Raw genomic sequence first — 14,951 nt, 5'->3', positions numbered from 1 at the left:
AATGACCTCCCACTCTTCCAGTCACCCTCTACACTCTTCCAGTAAACCCCTCCTCAGTGTTACTACTGCTAACAACACTGCAGGAAAAGCCCTTTAGTCCCACATCATAGCTAAAAAATGGAACACTCTCCCCCAATATAACCTTCACAACAACAAACCCAAACTTCAAAAAGTTACTCAAATCTCATCTCATGACAACTTGGATTTGCCCATGTATCACATGACAATCCCTAAACCTTTCTTCTCCCTTCTACCAATCTACTCCAATCTAAACATCACACTATATCTATGCACATAGAAATACTGACTCATCATATCCCACACTTTTCTTTCTGCTCTCTTCTATGCATACTTACTATAACTGTAAGCAGTACTTACTACCTTTGTAAAACTATTTCAAACTGTAACTTTTGTCCTGCAAAACCTGTTAACTACTTGGGAACTAACTTCTTAATATATCTGTCTGAACCCTTGTAAATATTACTCAAACTGTATCTTAGTCCTGCAATGCCTGTTTAACTATTGTTAACAAAGTAATGAATAACTCTACTTGTAAATAAGTTTTTCTCTATTACCTGTTTTGTATATTTCTCATTGTATAAAAATCTTAATTGTGGAGCTTTTCTCCCCGGGCCTCCACTGAAAATGGACCTGGTCTAGCTGGATTTTCCCGGTTAACAAATGCAAAATAAAATAAAAATAAAGAAAAAATATACTGGGAAATTTTGGTCAGGGCATCATTGAATTTCCCTTAAACATTTCACCAGGGACCATGGGATTTTTTACATCCACTTGAGGTACTACCAACTCAAGCAAATGGGACCTTAGTTTAACATTTCATATGAAAGACTGTGTGCCCACCCCCAATGCTGCATGTCAGTCAGCAAACCAATCACCTGGAGTAGGAATAGAACCCTCAGCCTTTTGGTCTTCCAGCATCAAATGGTAGTGCACTACCTGTTGCAATACTAACACTGCTGGTCCTTTGACTTGATTCTCCTAAGTAAAAGGGGGTAGGGGAGAAACCCACTAGTATATCAGTATAAGGGACTTTGCCACCCATATAAAAGCAGATTTCAACTTTTACTTCAAATTCACTTTTTTCAGATTCAAACAGAATTTGGACTGTTGTAATGTGCATGAACAACATGGAACCGCATAATAATGCACATAGGCATTGTGTCAGCTAATTACTTGTTCATAGGTGTGTACTAGGCTAATGGCCCGGGAGCCTATATAAGCCTAGTTTGCATGATTAAAACTTTTTTCATTTAAATTTCATAATATTTCTGACGGCATGAGCCTTAGCTCCACAGCATGAATATTAAAGTTGACTGCATTCTGTTGCTGATGTCATAATACCAGCTATTTCCTAGAGCACACTGCAAACCTTACTCATTTGCCCATCCTATAAGCTGCCCTTCCCAAAAAGCATTACAAAAATTGCTTTCTTTTGGTCTTGCACAATAAAGTTTCTCAGCCACTGAAACTACATTATTTCTAGTGTTTAATTCACACGTTATCGGGGCTAGTAAAGACACAACCTCCCAAAAATCGGAAAGCAAGACGAAACACTGAAGCACCAACAGTCATAACCCAGTATACTTTTTACAGTACCCTGATAAAAAATATATTTATTCTGTGCATATGCTTGTAGCTACCCACAGATCGCCTGGCAAAAACAAAAGTTCAGATCGCGAGGCAAACTGCAACCTGAGAATGAATGAGTTGGTGGGCAGTCCAGTTAAAACAGCCTTGCTTCCTACAAATGCTGAGGCTGGTACACGAGTGGCAGTCTGCCAAAAAGCAGCACGGTCTTAAGATACACTTTCTTGTAGCAGGGTAACAGGTGAAAGAAACTACTCCCACAACTCAACAGGACTTCCATGTCTGTAGTTGTTTTTAGCAGTGAAAGTCATTTCTATACCCAAAGACCCTAACATTTGGAGATTTCTTAAGTGTCACATTTTCTTTTTAAAAAGTGTAGATTTTGAATACAGCGGGCAAATCTGCCTTGAAATAAAACTTGTTAAACTGTTTTTTTTTTACAGATAAATTTTAAACTTACTTAAAAATGAGAATCTGTAAAGAAATGAGCATAGTGAAGATTAGTTTCATTATGCATAGTGAAGATTAGTTTCATTATGGTTTATATGAAAAGTAGTTTTCCAAATCTCATTTATAAAAAAATCCTGCAAATAGAAAAAAAAAATCAGATCTAAGCAGATCTTCTGCTCTTCCTGTCAGAAAACCTGTGCAAGTTTTCTTGCTCATCCTAGCTAGTGTCCTATGGTGAAAACTAGAGATGCTGGACACTTTTCCAGCTTTTAGCTTCTTATAAAAAGGTGTATCCTAGACACAGGACTGGCAGCTGTTCTGTGTCAACCCTAAGCTTAGGAACAGTTTAGTAGTACTTCAGATAGGTAATGCACAATGTACCAGCTAGCTAGATATCAAGAACTGACAGCTTTTCCCTTTTATGTATATGCACCTAAAGTAATAACGACATACTTTTTAGTTTGTTTCCCACAGAAAACTTTTAACTATCTTAGTGCCATTTTTTCACATTATATGGCATTGTGCAGTGCCCATCTTATAACAATAACCTTCTGTACAGAAGTTCTAATTTAAACACCATGTGCATATCACAACAGTACATATTTTACAGTGTAATGACTTTATGTACATTTGGCTCAAGAATACGGATGGAGAGGGTTATGTGAGCCATCCTACTTATTCGATTAACAAAAGAATGTGTGAATTAGATAATGAATAAACACAGTAATTTTTTTGTGCGTGCCAGGCAGAGCACACCCCAAAGCAACAAAAGCTTCTGAATACAGAGCATTTCTGTTTCCTCAGAAGCACAAACAAGTAAGCAGTTAAAAACGGCAATCCTACTGTAAATTTAGGATAGAAAACAAAAGCACTGTGAGCATTTTGGCTCAAGTTCTACTCTCTCTCTCACTCAGTTAAAAATATACACTAAAGGTTCAAGTTCAACAAAGGCCCATGGCAATGGAAGTGCTTTCCCGAAGCAGAGCTATTCATCTAAACTGGCTACAGAATACTGCACAACTGGGAAACAAGCACTGGAGAAACATCTATCATGTTAAATACCATCTGATGCACATGTGTTGTTCAGCTGCTTTCCATGACAAACCAGATAAGTTACAGACATGGAAGCCAAATTAAATCTGGAAAGATCTAGTCCTTCTTTTAAAAGTGTTAATATGTTAACAACACATCTGAGTGGTGATGACAAGGCTGTGTTGAAAGTGGTGGGTATGAAATACAGGACTGCAGCAATAATCAGCTGTGAGAGGTGAGTAATGAAAAAAAAAAAACCTGAAGTGTTAATGTGCCTCACATTACGAAAATAGAAAAAAAAATAAAACAGAAATAAATATAACACATTTTCTGAAAAAGTTCCTGATTAAATGCTACACATTCAGAAAACATAAATTACTGAAGTAAGAAATGTACTACAATACCAGAAGAAAGAAGAACAATAATGTAGTTCACACTGCAGAATCAATACGGGAACTCTCTGTTTTGTGTGTTGCTATTCACATTTTCCACTGTACCATGTAAAGAAAGGAAGCTTATTTGGCTACACCACACTGCTGTAAACTAGCCAACATTTCACTAACCCTGTACCCCCACATGCTGTACCTTTGTTGTTGGTTACTTGAGAGTAAAATTCAGTAATAGACCTGGTAGCCCCACTCATGGAGAACTACAGCAAACTTCTCAGATTTAATTTAGATAATATTTTAAAATAAATCAACGTCATCAAGGAGCTTGTACTTTACTAATATTCACTTTGTTTGATTCTCTTAATACCGGACTGGTAATATCAAAGCCCACTTACAGTAATTCTCTCTGTTTTAAGTGAGCTTTTGTGGAATACGGGTGTGTTGGTTATTTCTGTTCCACTTTTTTATATCAATTGATTTGATGTGGGGTGCCTTGTACTTAATGTCCTGTTTTGAAATGTAGACGCAATGTACTATACTTACAGTATACAAGGATAAAATGAAAACATTTAGCAAAGCAGTAAACCAGGAAAAAAGTAACAATACTAGGCAAGAAATGACACGGACTACAAGATGTTTAGTCATGTACACTTTACGTATACACACTTGAAAGTTGTTGCTACCCTTTTTGAGGACTTAATAGTGCTCACCTCCCAAATTAAACATGGCCACAAATTAAAACCCTGGTGTGAAGCTGTGTCTACCCATCCTTTCAGAAGGACTTGCCTTAAAGGTTGTTACTGTAGTACTTTGTTTGGCTTGTAGTGGTAACTTATTTCATAGGCTAGAAATATGCTGAGTTAAAAATCAGTCTTCAGCCAAATCATTCAGCATTCAGATGTCTGTCATGCTCACTTGCAACACTGATCAAAGAGATATCTTCAAGAGGGAGCCCAATACAACAAATGTCTGCTACCTTTGTCTGTGTCATATCACAAAGAGTAAAACATCAAGTCAGAATGTATCAAGCCTTACCTATTCCTTACTGTCAGAATCTGAAAAAAAAAGGTGTGGACTTTACCAGACGAAGGTTGTTTAGACTCAGATTGGAAGCTTGATGCAGTGTTCTGCATGAAGTCAAAATATTTCTCTCAGATTCTCTCTCGTCTAGTGAATAATAAAATATTTGACATCTGTCTGAATGACCAGTGTCCAAATCTCTGGTGTCCAGGAGTCAGACATTCACTCTCTATAAGAAGATACTTTTGGTGGAAAAGTTTACATATCTTCAGATCTTGTTCAAAAGGGAAAGTAGAGAGAATACTGGCCTCTTGAATCCAAGTCATTGTTTTCACCAGCACACACTGGTGTGGATTGTCAACGAGTAGGAAGTTGCTGGGATAAAAAACTCACTTCAAATCAGAGGTCACAGTTCTCTACCAGAAAAGAGTGACTTGTCATCTACAGAAGGGTAGAAACTATCTTAATTGGACGAGTTGAAACATCATGGGATCTTGCTCATGAATGAAGGTAGACAGAATCAGAAGGTTGAATATTGGATGGGTACAGTGTGGCAGTTATACAAGTATTGTACAACACTTTGGTAATTAATGGAGAGCTAAGTCATAAGATAATGCTGTCAATTTATCAGTCATTCTGTGTGCCAATCCTAATCTATGGCTATGAGCTTTGGATGATCATCAAAAAGATAAAATCATGGTTAGAAACTGCAGAAATGAGGTTTTTTTTCATAGGCCTGCTGGTCTCTTTCTCTTTCCATGACAGTGTGAACATCCGGATAATTTTGAAGGTCTCAGATTACAACCACTGCTCTTCCAGGTTGAGAGGAGTCACTTGAATTTGCTTGGGTACTTATTGAGGATGGTTCCTGGCTGCCTCTGAAGGGAGTTGTACCAGGCATGTTCCACTGGAAGGGAGTCCTGGACAAACCTTGAGCACACTACAGAAATTAGTTCTCTTGTCTGAGGATCCTTCGGGACAAACAGAGCTCTATGGCTTTGGATCTGAAAGTGTGGTTCACCCTACTCAGTGGGCTACCACTTCAGGGGAATGCAGTGTAGAAAAATAATGATAGATGGATGGATGGATAGACAGATGGGTAGATAGAAAGATGGATGGATAGATGGGTAGATGGGCAGATAGAAGGATGGATGGATGGATGGATGGATGAAGTACTCCATTTTCTTTTACCACCATATGTCCACTTTTCACTACATAGTTAAAGTGATAGTAGATCAATTTAGGACCTGAAGTCACTGAAAAGTATGAATGCCATCAACCCTTTTAATGTATTTCCTGTCCCTGATACAGGTGACCACTTTTTTTAAACTTCTCCAGTTAGTAGCACTCTGACATATGTAATGAGGCCATTTATTCCAAAGTCTTTCTACGGAGAAGAACATATCCCTTTTCTTGACAGTGTACATATCTAATTTCAAAACTAAATGAAGTCATGTATGTTGATCCATATTGTTGCAGGTCAGAGAAGGCCCTTATGACTAAAATGTTTTTTGCCAGGAACCTGTAACAGACTGACAACACTGAGACAGACTTTAGATTTTTTTTGTCCTTTACCCTATGTATCACTTTAGTGAAATATCATTACAATGTCTACAGCTGGACAAAACATTTGCTTATGCAGTAGCAAAAGGCTGTACTTTTTTCATTTACTGTTTTACTAGTGACTCGGAGAGAAGCATTACAGTCTGGTTTGACTTTATGTTGTTGTTGTCTTTCAGCTTTTCCCAGTTAGGGGTCGCCACAGCGGAACTCCGGTCCGCTAATGATTGGCAGTAGATTTTCACGAACGCAGAGGTGAAGGCACGCCCATTTACGCAGGTCTTTCGAATGCCCACCCAACCGTGGGGAGGACATGCAGACTCCACACAGAAGGCACTCCAGCTGAGAATCGAACGGGAGAACCTCTTGTTGTGAAGCAACAACGCTACCACTGCACCACCGCGTGTTATTTAAAAAAAAAAATCAAATGTACCATCCAGAGTGATTTTCTTAACCACTATCTGTATACTGCTGTCAAAACTGAGAACTTTATCTATAAATGTACTTAGGTCTATAATTTTAGATATCATATGAGCCTTTTTTTACTATCTGCATTTGAACTATGTATTTACTAGTAACTATTTTTCAATAACATGGCACTAACTCATTTGCTTATATTAGATTCAGTTTGTTCCTTAAGCACTGTTATTTAAAATAGTTAGACTACACATACCACCTTACAGACACATTTAGTTTACCTCGTACTGTTTGCGACTTTAATATCTACTATAAAACCAACAAATAATATCCAAATAACAGACCCTTGTGGAACTCTATTATATCGGAATCACTGGAACATTTACAGTACTTTATACTTTAATTTCTGCCATAAAGCTAGTTGTTTGGCTAGTTAGCTATTTTCTTATCTATTTTTAATCTGCTTCAGACTATCTGTGATCCTAATATGTGAGATGGTATCAAAAGCTTTTGTAAAATTAAAGTTACATGGTGTGAATGGATAACCCTGGGTCTACAACAACCAAAGCCCGTTAAACAAATGCTGCCAAGTTTATGAAATAGTTCTGATTTTTCATAGAGCCTATTAAAGCCAGATGCTCCTCCTATTTTCTTAATTAATAAGAAAATAAATCATACTAAACATTTATAAGGAACGCAAGACAATGAATTTATACTCATAGGATCATTGGAAGTTACTAGGCTATTGGCCCTGAGGACCTTACAAGCCTAACCAAGAATTTAGCCCATGTTATGACAGGTCAGCACCCAATGCACCTCTCCAGCAGGGACAGAGGTGGAATCCCAGGGGTGTTTTTTCTGTTTCCCCTCCAGTTATCCAGGTTGTGCTTGAAAAGGGATAACTAGGCACTCTGCTTGATGTGGAGAGGGATTCTACTCCATGGAAGGGGGAGTCTGTACTGGACACAAATCTGTACCACCAACAAATCCTATTGATGCCACAAACCAGGTTGAGGTCACACGTGTGGGTTACTCAAGTGGAGCTTGACTTGCAGATATGCAGCAGTCCCATCAAGGTGGGATCTGAGATTGCTTTGTATGCCAGACAGATGTCACCTCTGAGAAGCCTGTATGAGACCGAGTGGAGGGACAGGGCTTTTAGTCTATTTATGTAGTGTAGATGTTTGAGGACCTGGATTCTCCTGGTGAGGAACCTCTGTGGTCTCTCCAGCTGCTGCATGTGCTTGGTGAGGTACATGCCAAAAGGGGCACTGCATTCAATAATGGGTCTTAAAAGGGAAGAATACAGGGATGTTATGACCTCCTTTGTCCCTGGATGAGATACCCTTACTAATGAGGTAGGCCACGTAGAAAGCTTTCCATACATGCAGGCAATATAGTGGTCAAAATTCAGTTTGCTATCAACCTGGGTGTCCAAGTCCTTCACGACTGATTGCATGCTTAGGACCTTGTTATAATTTGAGGGGACATCACTCTCCCCCACAGGGGATGATGATGTATTTTTTGGCATTCATTTTTTAGTCATGTTTCTGGCACCAGTCATTTGTTTGGGTGAGACCCTCTTGGAGGATGTCCACATCATTAGGGGAACTGATGACAGCACCCAGCTTGCAGTCATCTGTAAACCTGGTTGGCCATAGCCCACTGGTTTTGGCCTGCACCTCAGAAAAGTATACTCCAAACAACAGAGGCCACAAGATCAATCCCTGGGGTACGCCACTCATTATGGGTCTACTGCTCGAGATGGCTTCTCCTATTTTGAGCAGGTTGGTTCTATCAGTGATCTGGTAACATGTGGATTGATGCCTAGTTAAGAGAGTTTATCTACTATACCTGAGTGGAGAATAGTATCAAAGGCTTTGGATAGGTCTCGGTAGGCGGTGTGCATCATCTTCCCCTCATCCATGGCTTTGGCGACTGTCTTAAAGTGGTTGACCATATTTAACAGGCATGACCTCCCCTTGACAAAACCAAACTGTGTGGGATCATGTGTTTGGAGGTTGCCAATGTCCTTGTTAATGAGGTTCATGATAATCCGTTCCATGGCCTTGCAGATCAGGCTAGTTTGGCTGATGGGTCTATAAATTCCTGGATCGATGGAAACTCCACCTTTGTGCAAAGTGATGACAGTGGCTGTCCTCCACTCGGCTGGGATGAAGCCAGTATTCAGGCTTTGGTTGAATAGGGTGCCTAATGGTGCTGCAAGTTCCTGCCAGAGTTGATGAAGGATGCAGCCTGGGATGTTATCTTGCCCCATGGAGGCTGTACTTTTTGCCTTTGAGAGGGCAGTGATGATTTGCTCCCTAGAGATAAGAGGAGGGGGCAGGTGCTGGGGATGTCCTGATTTACTGATGGGGGGGGGCAGAGGGTGACGTTTTTGCTGAACCGGTCTGCCAGCAGGTTGACTACATCTATGGCGTTTGTGTATGTGGTGTCCTTGACCACCAGTTCTGAGCAGATCTGAGTGCTTCCTTTGAGATTGTGGACATATGTGGAAAAGGCCTTAAGATGGTCTTCAGTAGATGCAGATAGTCTGGACTCGAAGTTTGCTATGGAGGACTTCACTAGTGCTCTTATTTGCTTGTTCAGGAAAAGGAGAGATTGCTTCCAATTAGGCACCTGCTCCTTCTTGGTTCTGGAGAGCATTTTTTTCTTTTATTATAGAGTTTATTTATTGCAATGTCCACCAGACAGGTTTACTCTTCCTTGAGGAGGGTGATTTTGTCCTGTCAGGTATTCCTGACTCCATGCAGATATATAAATGCTCATATAGTACTTTGGTTTAGGTTTGAAGATTTGTGCCAGTTCCTACGGAGTGGGGAGGGGGCTGTGAAGCTGTTTATACCTTCCCTCAGGAGGTTGTAATCAGCTTTGGAGAAGCTTTTTTGTTTGATCCTAGCTAAGCGGGGGTCAAGGGAGACAGTGACTTTGAAAGTGACCACTTTGGTCATGAGATGTTACCCAATCCCAATGAATTTATAATCATGAGAAGTTACCCAGTCCCACTGAATTTATATTCTTGAGATGTTACCAAATTCCAATGAATTTATACTCATGAGATGTACCCATTCCTAGTTAACTTATATTCACATGCTCCTTCTATTTTCTTAATTAATAAGAAATTAAATCACATCACTCTGATGACTGCCAGGCCTGATTTAGACCCACTTTTCTGGATTAGAACTATCATGGACTCCTTTCAAACAGATTCAAGAGCATTTAATGGATTTAGTGCACAACAGTTCTAATGGCCTAGTTAAATGCCAACCTAGCCTATTCACAATGAATTTATATTCATGAGATGTTACCTAATCCCAATAAACCGATACTCATGAGATGTTACCCAGTCCTAATTAATTTGTACTCATAAGATGTTACACAAAGCCAATGAATTTATACTCATGAGATGTTACCCATCTGTAATGATTTTATACTCATGAAATCATAACCATTACTAATTGAATTTATACACATGGGATGTTACCCAGTACCAATGAATTTATACTAATGATATACTACCTGAACCAATTAATTTACATTCAAAAGATGTTACTCGATCCCAATGAATTTAGACTCATGAGATGTTACCCATTCACAACAAACTGAAACTCATCAGATCTTACCTAGTTCAAATGAATTTATACTTGTGAGATGTTACCCGAAGCCAATGAATTTTATACTCATGAGATGTTACCCATTCATAATAAATTTATACTCATGAGATGTGACTCGTTTCTAATGAATTTATACTCATGAGATCTTAACTATTCATAATGAAGTTATAATTACGAGATGTTACTCATATCTAATAAATTTATACTCATAAAAGATTACTCATTCATAATGATTTTAGACTCATGAGATAACTATTCGTAATGAATTTGTACACACAAAATGATAGGAAATAAAGCAACTGGACATATATATGTGCTTTGTTCTTAATGAAACATATTTGATAATCCAGTTATTTCACACATCACAGAATATGTCCGTATTGCTGATACTTCACACTCTAATTCCCTCTAGCCATTTAATACTTGAAAGTACCCTATGTAGAGTTAAGCAATGATGTTTTGGAAAGGTTCTAAATTCTGAGTTACAGCGGGTATAATTACACAGAATTTTACTTTGAAATATAACAAAAAAATGATCTATCCACAGAAAATATATTAAGCCCAGACATGCTACATTATGCTGAAAAGTTTGTTAGGGCTAAATCAAGAATACACTGAACCACCTAATTTGGATCTTAACTTATTGTTCCAGGGTATTTCAGTTAAAGAAGTCCAAGAAGTTATATACATATATGTTGTTACTATGTATATATATTGTTATTATGTATATATGTTGTTAATGGATACAGCTCCAGATCTACATTAGGATAGGTAAATCCCATCATAATGAAAGTTTCTTGAACAAAATAAAGTTACCCATAGTTATTAAAGCTCATATTCAGATCCAGAAAGAGGACAGCAGTAGCACATTAATCTACTATATCCTGGAGAAATCTAACCTGATGATAGTAGACAAGAGAAGTCACACTTCTGGAAAAACACTTCCCAAAACTGTTTTTTTTTTTTGCAGGGGACAAGCTCCTTTGTACTCCCTATGTTGGAGGGATTTGCTCCAGCAATAAATTTACTTATTTATAATAAATCCAAGATCCACACAACACTGGGGAAAATGGAAAGCACCCAGTAAGAGAAATATGTCTTTCACAACTGTGACCTTGCTGTACTGCTAATATACATATCTATTTATTATCTAAACCTGCGATTTTATTTATATATACTTATATCTCTATATGTTTATATATATATATATATATATATATATATATATATATATGTGTGGGTGTATATGTACACACACATATATATATATATATATATATATATATATATATATATATATATATATATATATATATACACACACACACACACACACACACACACACACACACACACACACACACACACACACACACACACGTGTGTATAAACATATACATAGGTTCATAGGTTGGTACTAGGCTATTGGCCCTAGGGCCTATACAAGCCTAGCTATAACAATTCCCTGGCTATTTTTTCCCACACTATTTACTTCCCTAGACCCCTGTCTGTCAGGGTGACTGACGTGATCCCCGGGGTGAATTTCCTTTCTCCCATCCAATCATCAAGGTTCCTTCTGAAGAGGGCCAAAGAGGCTCTCTGCTTGCATATATGGGCAGTCTATTCCAGAGTCTGGGGAGTCTCTGGGTCAGGAACCTATCCCTCCAGCATGTTTTGTTTATTGTGATGACAAGGTTTAGATCCCTGGAGCGTGTGGTTCTGAGGGATTGGGATTTCTTTAAGAGTAACATGTCCAACAGCTCTGGGTTTGACATGGCCTTGTATGTTAAGCAGAGATCGCCTCTCAGTAGACAATATGTGACAGAGTACAGCTGGAGTTTTTTAAGGTGGTCAGCATAGGGCATCTGCTTTAGGCCTGTGATTCTTTTAGTGAGGTATTTCTGCAGCCTTTCCAGTTGTTGCAAATGTCTTGAGAGGTACATATCAAATAGGGCATTGTATTCTATAATGGGTCCAATGAATGATGAGTACAGTGGGACAATGACCTCCTCTTTTTTCTGGATGAAAAGCCCTTAGTGATGAGGTGTGTCATACAGGATTTCCTAACTGTTGTGGAGATGTGGTTATCGAAGGTGAGACCACTGTCCACCTGTGTCCCTAAGTCTCATCACACTTTTGGTGTTTAATGTGCTGCCACCTATGTGGTAATTCACGGGTACATGTTTTTTCCCCAAAGGGGATAACTATACATTTCTTGGCATTGAGCCATTTCATTTCTATAAACTCAAGATAATCATCAGAGGGACCCCCTCTTGACCCAAGGTCTACATTATCAATCACACAAAACTTAAAAGTGTGGTTAGGATGGTCTCTAGAATGCCTGAACAGGCATAGTTTTCATTTTTGTTAAGAATGTCATAATTGTGCTGATACACTCTTTGCTTAATGGCCCTCTTGGTCTTACCCACATAGAACCCTTCGCAGAGCTGGCACATAGCAACATAAACTATCCCTTAGAATAACAAAAATATTTTCTCCTTGGTTTTATCACCCCAAAATGGGGAATTCTGACCTGTTTTGCTTCCAACATAAACTTCTAAGGGCACCCACCGCATTTTAAACAACCACCTTCCATAAAAGGTGCATGAACTCTTTCCAACATACCTTTAAATGAGGTCTCCTTCTTATATACAATAGTAGGAGTGTTACTCAATATAGTAATTAAATCTTGTTCAAGTGTAAATACATTCCAATGTTTGAAAACAATGTTACGGATATCAAAACTTTTTTTGTAAATGGTAACACTAAAGCCCTGTCAAAGCTATTGGCCTTTTCATGGGAAGCATTTTGTCCCATCCCATCTATGTTACCCAAACCAATACAGTAAACACCATCAGTTCTCTTGTTAACAACCTCGCCCATGATATTTTTGACAAATTGTTCAGGACAGCCCCTTTTTGTTAACATCCACAATAATACCATACATTCATCAAAAAATTTGTCATTTTCCGACACCATTCTAGCTAGTCTCACGTATTGCCCTTCAACTAGGGCCTTCTTCTGATGTATGGGATGCCAACTGTCATAATGCAAAAGCATAACGTGAAGATAGAACAACCAAGTAACAACGAATCCAGATGGAATAACTGCAGAAACCACTGCTCATACAACAGGATACAGCAACAAGAGTTTATTAAACACACAAACGACATTCGTTAAGCTCTTTCTTTATTTGAAACTGTTCCTTTCAGAAGAACAATCCACTACTCTTTCTTACCTTTCTTTAGTCACCTTTAACACTATAAAAATTAAAAAAAAAAAAAAACAAAAAAAAATTTTTAAAGTTTGCCAGTATTTCTTCAAATTACAACGTAATTAATATAATAAGTAAATAAAATAAGTGTAAAAGGTACATTACATTGTCTGAAGACTTTATGAATTTCAACTATTTCACATTTCACAAGATATGCCATATGCAAATGATATGTTGTGGCCTAGCTGATGTGTACTACATTTTAAAAAAAAAAAAAAAAAAAAAACATCATATTTGTGTGTATCATATTAAACAATAATAAATATATATATATATATATGAATATATAAGTTGATAAATATTGATCCAATCCACAATTTATGTATTTATTGGTTGTTATTGTATTAATTTTCCAGATAGGCTAGAAAGGTTTGATACTGATGTACTACCACCAAAAGGAACAATAGAAACTTGATCAATGATGGTAAATTTAAACTATGTTCACTACCCATCAGTTCCTTAGTAGATGTCATCCAAAAATGTGTATGTATCATTTGTTATTCTATTATCAATCAAATATTCCTCTATACACAGATCAACATAATGCAAAAGCATGTTCGAATAAGTGAAGGAAGAGCTGAAGAGCGACCTTTTTCTTAACCATCTCAAAGTTCAGGAATTTTTTCCATCACCCCTGCACAGAAATTTCCTGGCATGGTTGGGAGAGACCAGAGTACTACTGCATCAGCTAACACTAGCTGTTCTAATGGGGACAGTGATTGTCGTAATGCTCCAGGAAGCAGTGGAGCGAGTGGAAGTGATTTTTTAGTCACCGAATGGCTAAGGAGCAACGTGGTATGGGGACATGAAAACACTAGCAGATGAGACAATTTTGGAACTTTAGACATGTAGATTAATAAATTTTGGGTACTTGTTCCTCAGTACAAAAAACTTCAACTTGAAAACTGTTATTTGGGGGAATGTCTTTGGCGTGAGCACGTCCCTAAGGAGCTGCGAATGTAGAGATACCCCACAGGACTTGAAAAAACTCACCCTTGCATCGAGAACTGATCCATTTTTTAACAGGCAAGAGTGTGATTTGCTTAAAATTTTAATGGCTGATAATGTTTCTAAAAATGTCACATTTGAATGTGGATATTTGTAAGTTGGGTGTCAGTATCAGGAATGATTTATTATTTGTACATAAAATCAATGAATTTAGATCTGTCATTGATAGTGTTGACAAAACTGTACTTGAATTAAAAAATAAGGAAAGACAAAATGTTGGTTAGGGACAAAAGTGACTATGATAGGGGAAGAGCTTATCCTGACCTGTCTTTAGGGCAACAAAGGATGCAACAAGGGGAAACATTTAACACTGGCATGGATGTTGAAAGTAAAGTAGTGGAAGAGGCACATTATAATGAGAACTACCCTTTAGGGAACCCCCTTTACGGAGGTCCCAGGGAATAATGAATCAGAGGAATGGGCAACAACACAATGGTTACCAGGACACTTACTTTTACCTGGATTATCACAGAAAGGGAAAAGGGGGGACAGAATCAGACACACTACAGGAATTAAATGTTAACAGTGATGCTGAATTTTACATCTGTTCCATAGTGA

At 38.0% G+C, this 14,951-nt stretch overlaps 1 protein-coding gene across 1 annotated transcript in view; it reads right to left on the bottom strand.

Moving 5' to 3' along the window:
* The window catches only part of RND2 (Rho family GTPase 2), a 448,584-nt gene that overhangs the window by 286,587 nt on the left and 147,046 nt on the right, over positions 1-14,951 (bottom strand). The window lies entirely within an intron of this gene.

This window comes from Protopterus annectens, chromosome 13.part0 (assembly GCF_019279795.1).
Source record: "Protopterus annectens isolate FY-2018-M chromosome 13.part0, PAN1.0, whole genome shotgun sequence".
Classification (NCBI taxonomy): domain Eukaryota; kingdom Metazoa; phylum Chordata; order Ceratodontiformes; family Protopteridae; genus Protopterus; species Protopterus annectens.
This window is presented reverse-complemented; position numbering and strand designations above follow the sequence as displayed.